The 12,472-nt window shown below is 39.5% G+C and overlaps 1 pseudogene; it reads left to right on the top strand.

Annotated features, from left to right (window-relative positions):
- The first annotated feature begins 3,054 nt into the window (after positions 1 to 3,054).
- Positions 3,055 to 11,806, top strand: LOC130682179 (histone-lysine N-methyltransferase PRDM9-like; annotated as a pseudogene).
- The last annotated feature ends 666 nt before the right edge of the window (positions 11,807 to 12,472 follow it).

The following is a 12,472-nucleotide window of genomic DNA, read 5'->3' as shown; positions in this document are numbered from 1 at the left end:
AACTGAAATCATTAAATATGATTACATTACCTTTACAGTTTTTGATTACCAACTTCTTGACAGAGCCAGTGCCAGACTTGGTCCTGGAAAAAGTGGACAGAGTCTTGGGGGTTTCAGTCAAGGCATCTTTGTGGGGGTCTGCAGCCACAGAGAAAATTATCAAATTTCTGTTTTTGAATTGCTCTTCTTCCACAGAGGTAGGAGCACATGAAGATAACGGTGAGTGTTCTTCTGCCATTTTCATTAAACCCTATGAAATCCAAGAAAATCCCATTCCTAACTTTGTCAACTAAAAGACTTAAGTTCAGATAAAAAGGAGGAAGATGAAATGCAAATTAAAGCCACAATGAGATATCACCTCATACAAGTTAGGATGGCCAACATCGAAAAGACAAACACCACCAAATGTTGGTGAGGATGTGGAGAAAGGGGAACCCTCCTACACTGCTGGTGGGAATGTAAACTCGTTCAATCTCTGTGGAAAGCAGTACAGCAGTTCCTCAAAAAAGTCGAAATAGAAATACCATTTGACCCAGGAATTCCACTCTTAGGAATTTACCCTAAGAATTCAGGGGCCCAGTTTGAAAAATCCATAGGCACCCCTATGTTTATTGCAGCAACATTTACAATAGCAAGGTAAGTGTCCCTCAGTAGATGACTGGATGAGGAGATGCGGTACATATACACAATGGAATATCATTCAGCCATAAGAAGAAAAAAATCCTACCATTTGCAACAACATAGATGTAGCTAGAGAGTATTTTGCTCAGTGAAATAAGCCAGGGGATAAAGACAAGGATACGATGATTTATTTCACTCATCTGTGGAGTACAAGAACAAAGAAGAAACTGAAGGAACAAAACAGCAGTAGACTCACAGAACCCAAGAATAGACTAACAGTTACCAAAGGGAAAGGAACTGTGGTGGATGGGTGGGAAAGGAAGGATGAGGGGGTACAAGGGGCATTAAAATTAGCACAAACAATGTAGTGGAGAGTCATGGGAAAGGCAGTATAAACAAAGAAGACAAACAATGATTCTGTAGCATCTTACTATGCTAATCGACAGTGACTATAATGGGGTGTGTGGTGGGGACGTGATAATATGGGGAGTCTACTAAACATAATGTTTAAGTAACTGTACATTAACAACACCAAAATAAAAATAAACAAACACATTAATTAATTAAAATAAGAGGATGGTAAGAAGCCAAAAGATGAGCAAGAAAAGCATCCAATGTTGCTCCCTTCCCTTGATCCTATGTTTTATGTCTTATTCCTTTAATCGTGGAAGGGGATGGGAGAAAAATAATAAAAACATCAGCAACTATCTCTATTATTCAGATTAATGGAGAACACAGCCCTAGTGGCTAGATAAGGAGGGTAAAATATTCTAAAAACGAGAAGACATACGTGACGTTTTAAAATTAAAAACATAAAAAGGAAGATAATCAAGAGCTAGGGAAAAAGCCTAAGAAAAGTGAAACAAGAAGTGAATCTCAGTAATAGCAGGGTGAAAAACACAAAAATGATTTCAAAAGTGTTTTTAATCATAATGTGACGAGAGAGGAGACGGTAAGTAAACATTAAACAACAGAGAAAACAAGAGGAAGTAAAGCAAAATAATACTCATGGAGTGAAATAGCACAATTTAGCCATCATAAAAGAATATAAGGATAAAAAATGTCTGGTTCAAGGACGGAGGAGGCAACACTAGAGAGAATCAAATGTACAGGATCACACGGAAACCAAAAGAGACTTAAAGGCCTCTATGAAGAAACAGAAAATACCAGAGACAAAGATAATGAGAAGAGAAAAGGCTCAGAAGGAATAAAAATGGAAATAATGGCAGCACAGGAAAGAGAGAAAAATGGCACAAAATGAAGCTCCACAACCAAAAGCAAGTCACAGGGATTCCAAAGGAGGATAAAAAGGGACAGACTACATAGCAAGGAGATATGGGGGAGAAAAAGAGAATAGGGCTAGTACACAAAGTCTGACAGTTACAGAAAAACAGCGCCAAAGTACTTCTATCCTTTGAGAACTCGAATGACAAGCGAGCAAGTGTGAACAAAATTCCGCAACTGGGGAGGAACAGTTCATACACATTTTTTAAACCAAATTTAAGAGAAAGACAGACAGTGGGTCATAGAAACACCAATAAGAGAGGAGAGGAGATAGAAAAATAAGCACACAGGAAGTGCAAAAAATAGATTCTAAAAAATTCAGAGATTTAAAGCAGATGAGCAGAGAGGAAGACACTGAAAACGATAAGGTGATAAACAAGAGAAACTGTGATGCAGAGATGGGAAGGAAAAATATTCAGAGAAACATCTGTGAAAGAAAAGTCCGTTTGAGCAGTAAAGTAGAAATACAAGGGCGACAAGTCACAGAGTCATCTCAGATAAAATGAAGCAAGAAACAGACGGAAAGCCACAGTAACGAGAGAGCCTGACTAAACCATAAGCTTGTAAAGGATGGAGGAAAACATCTCTGGTGAGTCCCAACCAAGGACGGCCGAAACAGCGACAAGCAGGGAGGAACCTGACTATTCACGCATTATCACCAGCCACAAAACCAACACGAGAATCCTGTGCCCTAGGGGAGCTCACCGTGAGAACACTTCACCCTTGAGATGACGGCTGAGAGACTAGCAGTAAGCTGCAGTTTTAGCTCTTGGGCAACGAAGGACTTACCTCCGCACCCTCGAAGACCACGTTGACTACACCTCAGGATTGTGATTGGTAGTCTCGCGAAGTTGGTCTCGCGATTGTTGGTCTCAATCACGGTGTTCTCACGAGCCTGGGCTCGAGAAGTGTGGTCTCACATATGGTTTCGGGAAAGTTTTCTCGCGAACGGTGATCTCGCGAATGTTGGTCTCGCGAGCGGTGGTCTCGCGAATGTTGGGCAGGCGAGCGGTGGTCTCGCGAGTGGTAGTCTCACGATGCGAGACCTCCTCTGTTTCCCCTGGAGATGACTGCATCAACAATTACCGTTAGGACCTTAACTTGGCAACCGCATTTGTACGCATAGTTCTTCAACTGGAAGGCAGAAAGATGGAACTAGAGCCACATCAAAAGACTTATGCTTTAGATAAACGAGAAGAAATGGGCTTGATCATTGATATCCCGAGTGTATTTAGTTGGTGATTGAAATGGCCTGGGAGTGGAGTTTAGGTGTACCGATTCTCCACCTGGAAACCAAGAGGCAAAGGGAAGGCCAAGCCTCTATACTTGAAATGAACATAAGATCAATGATACTTTGAATTTAAAAAATTACAGGGGTTCTACTCTTGTTTTCACTGCCCACTTAGGCCCTTTCTTTTCCCTCTAGTATTCAGATTCCTGCTGTATTTGCAAGGGTTATTGAAGTATTAACTAAAGTCATGCATGTGAAAACAAATCATAAGCCTTAAAAAAGTAAATGAATGCATATCATCTTTTAACACGTGACTCTCCCATTGAAGGGGACACCCAAGGTGTCACTAAGTAATGAATATAGTTTGAAGGAATTGTCAGAAACAGCAAACTTTCTGAACATAAGTGGCTCAGAGGAGGCTCAGAAGCAAGTGTCCCCTCAGGGAAAGCAAGTACCTCTGGACATCACTCAGGAAAAAAAATTGGTAAGAAGAAAAATTTTAGTCTCTCTCAATCCTATAGAAAGTGATGAATATGGCGAAGACATGTGGCTTGAACTTGGATAGGCCTGGGTTTAAGCTGGACTAACCTGAGGCCTGAAATTAGCACCAGGGACTTGGGAAAATCTTATACGTTCTCTGAGTTCGTGAATGTTAATTTGTACAGTGAAGAGAAGGATACATAGCTCATGTATTTTTTGAAAACAATAATTTAAAAATAAAAGAATTGGCCTGTGCAAGTTGTCCAATCCATCTGTCTGTGATAACAGACCATACTTTCTTGGTATTGTATGCCCAGACCTTTGTTTAATGCCTCACCATGTTACATGCCCTCAACAAATATTCTCTGAATGAATAAATGTTTAAACGAACCATTTTGTAACTATGAACTTTGGGAAGTTTAACCTGATAATGAGAATAACTGAAATTCAATTAAACATCCTTAGTGTTGAATCCTAGTCTTGCTGAACCAGTAGTTAATGGCATGAAAACCAGTGTGTGTAGAAGGACAGGGGATCATTTTATGGAAAGAGAATTCATTTTCTGAACAAAAGGAATTAACATTCCAGACCTCACCAACCTCACGTACCTACTCTTCTCCAACTTAGAACTTGGGAGTAAGGCGACTGAAGGAAAGATATGTAGCCTGCGAGAAAGAAAGGTCTGTGCATCCCAAGAGGTCAGCGAGCCCCAGGATGACAACAACCTCTTTAAGTGACCCTTTTGGCCCACTCAGAGAAGGCTGTTGTGTCTTGGTACAGTAATTTCATCTCATCTTTTAGTCCGCACATTATTCCCTTCTTCTGCTCACTTGGAGTATAGGACTGAAGCTAAATGGTGTGAGTGCTGGCACTCTTTCTGAACTCTATATCCAAGAACGTGCACTATGCTTTTCTTAACAAATGTTGCTCTCATCTCCAGATTGTGAGAGGTGTCAGAAAGTCATTGACAGTTGTGCTCCTCATGGGTCTGCTATATTTGCAAAGGACACTGCAGTTAACAAGGGAAACCTCAACTGCTCAGCAATCACTCTTCCCACTTGGCTGAAAATCAGACCATTGAGCATTCCTGAGGCTGGGCTTGGAGTGTGTAAGGAAACATCTGATCTGCCATTGGGTCTGCACTTTGGCCCCTGTGAGGGTAATATCACAGGAGATGAAGAGGAATTTTATGCTGTGGTTTCTTCCCTTTTGCCTACTGAAATTTTAGATATGTAAACTGGGCCAGGGATGACGATGAGCAGAACATTTTCTTTTTTTTAATTTTCTAATAAGACTAAATTTATTCAATACCCTAGTAAAAGTTTTGATTATAAGTGTCCAACAGTATAAAAGTACAAAACATATTTGTAGATTTCTAATATATTAATACAAAGTGCATGACTGCATACAGCACATCCTAGAGGCAGAGAGAGGTGGAAGGGGAAAAAGAAGACTGTGGTTGAGGTCTAGTAATGAATAAATAAATACAGAAGTAGAGATGATCCATATTATAGTATATTCTACCACCAATAGTGCAGCCAAAATATAAAAAAAAATTTTTAAACGTTTTCAAAGGAACTCAGGAGCAAGATGATAATGACTGGGACTCTTGGAATACACCTCAAAGGCTGTGGGGCAGCCAACAGCAGGTAGTCCTGGATGGTAAGAAGCCTCTATTTCTTCCCCTGTTCTCTTGATTCCCACAGCCCTATTGTGGATTGATGGATTCTGACCTTCTACATGCCAGAACATGGATGGAGATAACACGGTCAGCTCTGTGTACTGGGTGGACTTTGCATCAACAAGGAGCTCCCAGGTAAATACCAGAGGGTAGCTGGGTGCATGGAAGTACCGACATAGACGAGTGGCTTCTCCCTGCAGGGCCCTTGCTCTGACTGGGCAAATTGATTCAGATATGTAGACGATGGCTGAGGAACATGTCACATGCATTTGGTGACTGAGTCCATGCAGGATGAAAGCACATTGATAACGGTATAGTATAACACTTCTTCTGTTACATTCCCCAGCAAAAAGTCCTTTAACTTGTCTTTCCGTAATTCAGATCACCACAGGAAAAACTCCTGGGTACGTGGATGGAAAGGATGAATATTGGGCCAACTGGATGAGGTAAGGCAAAGATTTATGAGTATCGGAGAGGACATCTGACTCCCACAATGTCCTACTCCTTTCCTTCTCATCATGCCTCCCTCAGTTGTCTCCCTCAAGCCTCTGTTTCACCTTTCTCTCCATACAGTGTTTTGTTTTGTTTTTTTTCAAGAGATATTTAGAAAAAAAACAAGAAATTAAAAGATAGTATGTCTTCTCAAATATAAATCTCTGGCTAGACAGAATGTCATCTCTGGAAGAATCCCCGAGGAGCCTGGATTCACATACTTTAACTTATCTAATCAATATTTATTAGGCATTTACTATGTTCCAGTTCTGACAAGGGAATTCTTTAACTAAACACATTATAATCCATGTTCTTATAGAGAATATATTGCAGACAAGCACACTCAAACCTTGATTTCATGATAATTTAACTATAATTTTCCTATTTTTTTCAAGAAGTGCACAATTCCAAGATAAATTAGAACAAGGGAGGGCAACAAATCTTCTTAGATTCATGTCTAATTAGAACTGGGTTCTTAAGCCTGCATACAAATAAGCTGCCGTATGTCCGTGAACCTCTGGGCTTGATGACCCAGCCCTTTCCCTTAACAGAGGGATACAGAATGTGAATGAACCATTGTTGTCCTGTGCTATTATGCTAAGGAAAAAGGTCTTCCATTTTCTGTAGAAACCCGGGGGAAGCAAGTAAATGGTACCTTAAATAAAGGGCGGAGAGATTGGACAAAGGCATCTCAAAACAGGCTATAAGTTAGGCTGATATGTGCTAATATAGAAGCAGAGCCCATAATGAAGCACAAATTTCTGTGTTACAAAACAGACTTAACTTATAGAAGCTAAACATCAGTGAATTTTATGGCAAACTGAGATGGAGATTATGTCCGAAATTAGGATTTAGAAAATAATTAGGCAAGGGAGGAAAGCATTCTAGGCAGGATGAGCACTGTAAGAAAGACATGGCAATAGTAATTCACATGATACTGTGAAGGAGACAGAGGTATGTACAGAAGATTCCCCAGGAACAGTAAGGGGTGGTGGCAGCATCAAAGCCAGCCATAAACATCAGGCATGGACCTGGATGTGGGTATGATAAGTAGCTGGAATTTTATGCCTGTGGTTTCTTCCCTTTGGACTGCTTAATTTTAGGTATGTAAACTACCAGGGACAATGAAGAGCAGAACCCTGTGGACTTTCAGTATCACAGGCAAATCTTCTACGGAACCTGCCAGGTCATCAGGCCAGGCTATGAACTGCTGGGATGGTATGGAGATGAGTACAGACAGTAGCTGGGCATCAAGTGGGGAAGCAAGTGGAAGGGAGGGCTCACATTAGGGAGAGGTGAGCACCACTGTTCCTTAAACTGGAAATAAATGAAAGGATTCTTGGGAATTTCATAGTCCAACTCTTACAAAGAGTAAAATCCAGGATAAAGTCAGTAAAATTGCAATTCAACACTAGAACAGATGGACCTAATAGACATCTACAGAACTCTATTCCCAAAAGCAGCAGGATACACATTCTTCTCAAGTGCACAATCGAACATTTTCCAGAATAGACCACATACGAGGTCACAAAAAGAGTCTCACTAAATTCAAAAAGATTTAAATTCTACAAACCAAATTCTCAGGCCACAAAGGTATAAAACCAGAAATAAATTGTACAAAGAAAACAAAAAGGCTCACAAACACATGGAGGCGTAACAACATGCTCCTAAATAATCAATGGATCAATGACCAAATTAAAAAAGAGATCCAGCAATATGTGGCAACAATTGACAACAACAGCACAATACCCCGACTTTTGTGGGACACAGCGAAGGCAGTTCTAAGAGGAATGTTTCTAGCAATCCAGGCCAATTAAAAGAAGGAAGAGCAATCCCAAATAAATAGTCTAAAGTCACAATTGTTGAAATTGCAAAAAGAAGAACAAATGGGGCCCAAAGTCAGCAGAAGCAGTGATGTAATAAAGCTCAGAGAAGAAATAAATAAAATTGAGAAGAATAAAACAACAGAAAAAAGTCAGTGAAACCAAGAGCTGGTTCTTTGAGAAAATAAACAAAATTGATAAGCCCCTAGCCAGACTGATTAAAAGAAAAAGAGAATCTACACACATCAACAGAATCAGAAACTAGAAAGGAAAAAATCACGATGGACCCCACAGTAATACAAAGAATCATTAGAGAATACTGTGAGAATATACATGCTAACAAGCTGGAAAACCTAGAAGAAATGGACAACTTCCTAGAAAAATACAACCTTCCAAGTCTGAACAAGGAAGAAACAGAAAATCTAAATCTAGACAGACCAATTATTTGTTATTTATAGAGATTAGAAAGTGTTTTAAAAAAATGTAAAGAACAATGAAGGAAATTCCTTCTGACCTTTTCATGAAAGTCAAGATAACTTAGAAAAAAGCCCTGCATTAATTCCATATCCCTCAGTTTGGAGTTCCAAAAATTGTGGTGTAAATTTTCTTTCTGTCAGAGATCAAACCATACCCAACTTGATAAATGGTCATAGATTCTTTTCCAAGTACTGTAGGTATTGCTGAAATACAAATACATGAGCTGGTTTAAACAGGGAAATCTAGTCATTGCAACTACTTTCTTGAGGTTACATATATTCTGGGGAAATGCCAAGATTTTGACTGGGTCTGGGAATGGATCAGAAATGAAATTAATATAGTGGGACTCTTCATTGCCTTGTCTGAGGTAGAGTTACCCATTTTGAGTCAGAAAATCTGGATTTGAACCTGGTTCTACCACTTGCTGATGGTTAGATGTGAGAAAAGACATTTCAAGCTCCTTGAACCTGAGATTCCTCATTAATAGAATGGAGACAAGTTCTTCTTTGCAGATACTTGAGAAAGGTAAAATGACCTAAACTACATTAATATGCTCTGAATATGGGAAAATGATACATAAATGAAGGTTATTGGTAATCTTCACCAACTCTCTCTGGTCTATTTGCCATGGCATGGAGAGAGAGTGTTCTAAAAATAAACAGTACAGAACTCTGGACAAAAGAGCTAAAAAATACATTACAGAATGATAGAATTAACTTTTAACACTCATATACTACAAAATATTTTTATACCTGGCTAATGTCAAATTCTATTTAAAATGTCAATCTTGACTTTTTTTATTTGACTTTGAGTGCTCTGATATTTAGCATAGAAATAATGACTATCTTCAATAAAGTGGTAAGAAAAGTTTTATCTACCATAGTTTCCATTGCTGAAGAGTCTTAGAAATAATACCAGAGATAAATTTATGGTTAAAACTGACAAAATGTTCAGTATTACCTTCTGGATCTCACTAGCTTGATATTCTTGCTGTAATCTTACCTTAAATTTTTGTAGTAAATATCCAAAATTTATAAAGAACTCTTAAGCCTCAACACAAAAAAAAACAAATAACCCTATTAAAAATGGGTAGACATTTCTCCCAAGCATAAATACAAATGGCTAATAGGCACATGAAAAGATGCTCCACATTGCGAATCATCAGGGAAATGCAAATTAAAACCACAATTAGCTATAGCCTGACACCAGTCAGAATGGCCACTATCCAAAGACAAGGAACAACAAAAAATACTGGCAAGCATTCGGAGAAATGGGAACCCACCTACACTGTTGGTGGGAGTGTAAATTGGAGCAACTGCTTTGGAAAGCCATACAGAGGTCCCTCAACAAACTAAAAATAAAAATACCATTTGATCCAGTAATTTCACTTCTAGAAATTTATCTGAAGAAAACAAAACCCCTGCTTTGAAAAGACATATGCATCCCTATGTTTATCACAAAACTACTTGTAATAGCCAAGATATCGAGGAAACCTGAGTGTCCATCAGTAGATGAATGGATGAAGAATATGTGGAACATATTCACAATGGAATATTATTATTCAGCTATAAAAAGAAAATAAATCCTGACATTTGCAACAACATGGAAGGAGCTAGAGGGTATTCTGCTCAGTGAAATAAGCCATGTGGAGAAAGAAAAATACTATATGATTTCACTCATAAAAGCAAAGGAAAACAGAAGAGCCAAGTCAGCAGTAGACTCATAGACACTGAGAAGTGACTAGGGGTTACCAAGGAAGAGGGGACGGAGAGGGCAGGGCAGAAGAGTGAGGGGGAGTAAAGGGGCACAAACATTTGCAATCGCAATATAAGTTGTTCAGGGGATGGAAGTACAGCATAGAGACTACAGAGTCAGTGATTTTGTAGCATGTTTCTATGTTGATTGATAGTACCCACACCAGGTGTTGGGGATTTAATAATATGAGTAATTGTTGAAGTACTATGTTGTACATTTAAAATAGAGGAAAATTTAGGAAAGAATTCTCAGTCACTTACCATCACATACCAGCTTTTGGTGGTTTTAATTCAACCCTGTTTTGACTTTGAGCATATTCTTGTTAGTGTTAGTCTATATACCACTAGTGGTAATGCTTTGTGTGGAATTTCTTCTTTGATATTTAAACATGAAACATATTTGTTTTTTAGATGAAAGAGAGATTTTGTGGGATGTTAGGCTGTGCATTTTATATATTCCGTTAATCTGCACCTTGATTGGAGAGTTTTTCATGTCAAAAATGTCTTTGTTATTTGAATTCTCTGTTCCTGAAACAGTAATAGATTTTCTTCTACTTACACTTTATTTGCTTTATCAAAGTACTTTGTATTTTTAGTGGCCTCATAAAGCTATGTGGTGTCATTCTCTGTCTTGAAGCACATCCTTTAGCATTTCTTTCTTTTTCCATTAGCATTTCTTGCATGACAAATTGCATTGATGGTCTCCTTTCGCTTTTTTTATTTTACGTTGCTTAGAATGCATTAAATACTCCTTTATATTTGAAGGACCTTTTGCTGGTTACTATTTTCTTGGTTGGCATTTTTTCCCCTCATCTTTAATATGCTATCTCATTATGGCCTGTACTGATTTTTGCAATCCGCTGACTGGCTTATGCATTGCCCCAATTTATGAGATGACTAACTGTTCTCCTACCGCTTTCTGGTTCCTTTTGTATTTAACTTCGGGTGGGTGAATGGCTGTTTGCCTTTGTCTGGTGCTCTGTGTGCATTCTGTTTGGAGTTCCTTGATAGTCTGGAGTCTGTACATCCGCATACCGAGTCAGATTGGCAAAGCTTTCAGCCATTCTTTCTTGACACAAAGTTTATGGACATTTATCTCTCCTTTGGAATTTCTGTCATGCACGAGTTCGGTTGCACAGTGTAGCACCCCATAAGTCCCTTTCACTATTTGACCTTTACTCTTTTTTCTTGTTTTCTGCCACCCAGTGATGTGAAATAAGCTGTTTTCAAGTTGGCTGATTGTTTCTTCCGCCCAGTCAACTTTTACGGTAAGCGCTCTGAATGAAAGCTCGCTAACAGTTTTGAACTCCAGAATCTATTTGGTCAGTTTTCCTCTCCCTCCACCACTCACCCTCCTTGACGTCTTCCCCTCCCCTCCCCTCCTTCACTCCCCCTCCTCGTCGCCCCTCCCCCTGCCCCTCCCCGAGCTCCTCCTCCTCCCCTTCCCCTACCTCTTCTGCTCCTCTTCTGCCCCCTACCCTCCTCCTTCCGCTCCTCTTCCTCCCCTTCCCTTCCCTCTTCTCCCCGCACCCTTCTCCTCCCCCTCCCTGTCATCCTCCTTCCCATCGCCCTACCCCTTCCCTTCCCCCTCCCCTGACCTCTTCCACCCCGCCATCGCCCTCCGTCTCCCCTACCGCTTCCCCTGCCCCTGCTCCTCCTCCCCCTCCTCTTCCCCCTTCCTTGTCCTTCTTCTTTCTTCTTCCTTTCTTTCTGCTGATATCCTACTTTCTTTCATGCATTTTCCCCTAATGTCATTTAGTTTCAGAATTCCTTTTCAGTGCTTTCATTATGTCCATGACATCTACTTAAAATACTATTTTAGGCCATTAAAACTTTTGTATTTCTAGGGTCAGTTTCTGGAAATTGATCGCGGTATGTGTTATTGTTTCTTGCTGTTTCTTCTTCTTCTTTTTTTTTTACAGTGTACAGACATTCAGAAACCATCTTTTCTCTGTCTTCATGATCCCAAGAAAGATCCAAGCCTTATAGAAACAAGAGAACTCTCGTGGAGTGAACTTAAAGTTATTATGCGACAATACCAAATGCATTCTGATATTTTCTAATGGCAAAGATGTATGACAGTACCTGGTTCGTAGTAGGACATTTTACGCTGAAAAGCCACTCTGCATGTAGAGACAGGATGTTTTGCTTCCTCAGAAGAAAATTATTCTGGTTTACAAAAGATAAAGTTTAAGTGCCTCCACTTTCTCTAAGTCACTTTCTGAAATGGTAATACAAAATGAATAAGTTAACACACTGAAATTTGGGTTTCATGTTGCTGTTTAATTGTAAAAGTGGCACATTTAAAAGGATGACCACCTATCAAAAATATGCATGAGAAAACCTGATATTGCTGTGTGGTACCTATCAGAAATGTGATAATCACGCGATATCATTGGAAATGAATGACCAAATATTTGCTGAAAAAGATGTCAGTGATAAGGTTCTAGAGCCTCCCACTCAACAGCAATTCAGATCATGACGTGTGAATATGGATAGCTTTCGTCACACAAGCCAGCCCAGCTGAAATGTTCCAGTTCACTACGACACAAAATTTCTGAGAATAAGTGCATTGAAGAGGGGCATAAAAACATTGCCCATGTCGCTCATTTCCCACAGTAGTCTGGGG

This window comes from Manis pentadactyla, chromosome Y (assembly GCF_030020395.1).
Source record: "Manis pentadactyla isolate mManPen7 chromosome Y, mManPen7.hap1, whole genome shotgun sequence".
Lineage (NCBI taxonomy): Eukaryota > Metazoa > Chordata > Mammalia > Pholidota > Manidae > Manis > Manis pentadactyla.
The sequence above is the reverse complement of the archived record's forward strand: the minus strand, read 5'-3'. Positions and strand labels throughout refer to the sequence as shown.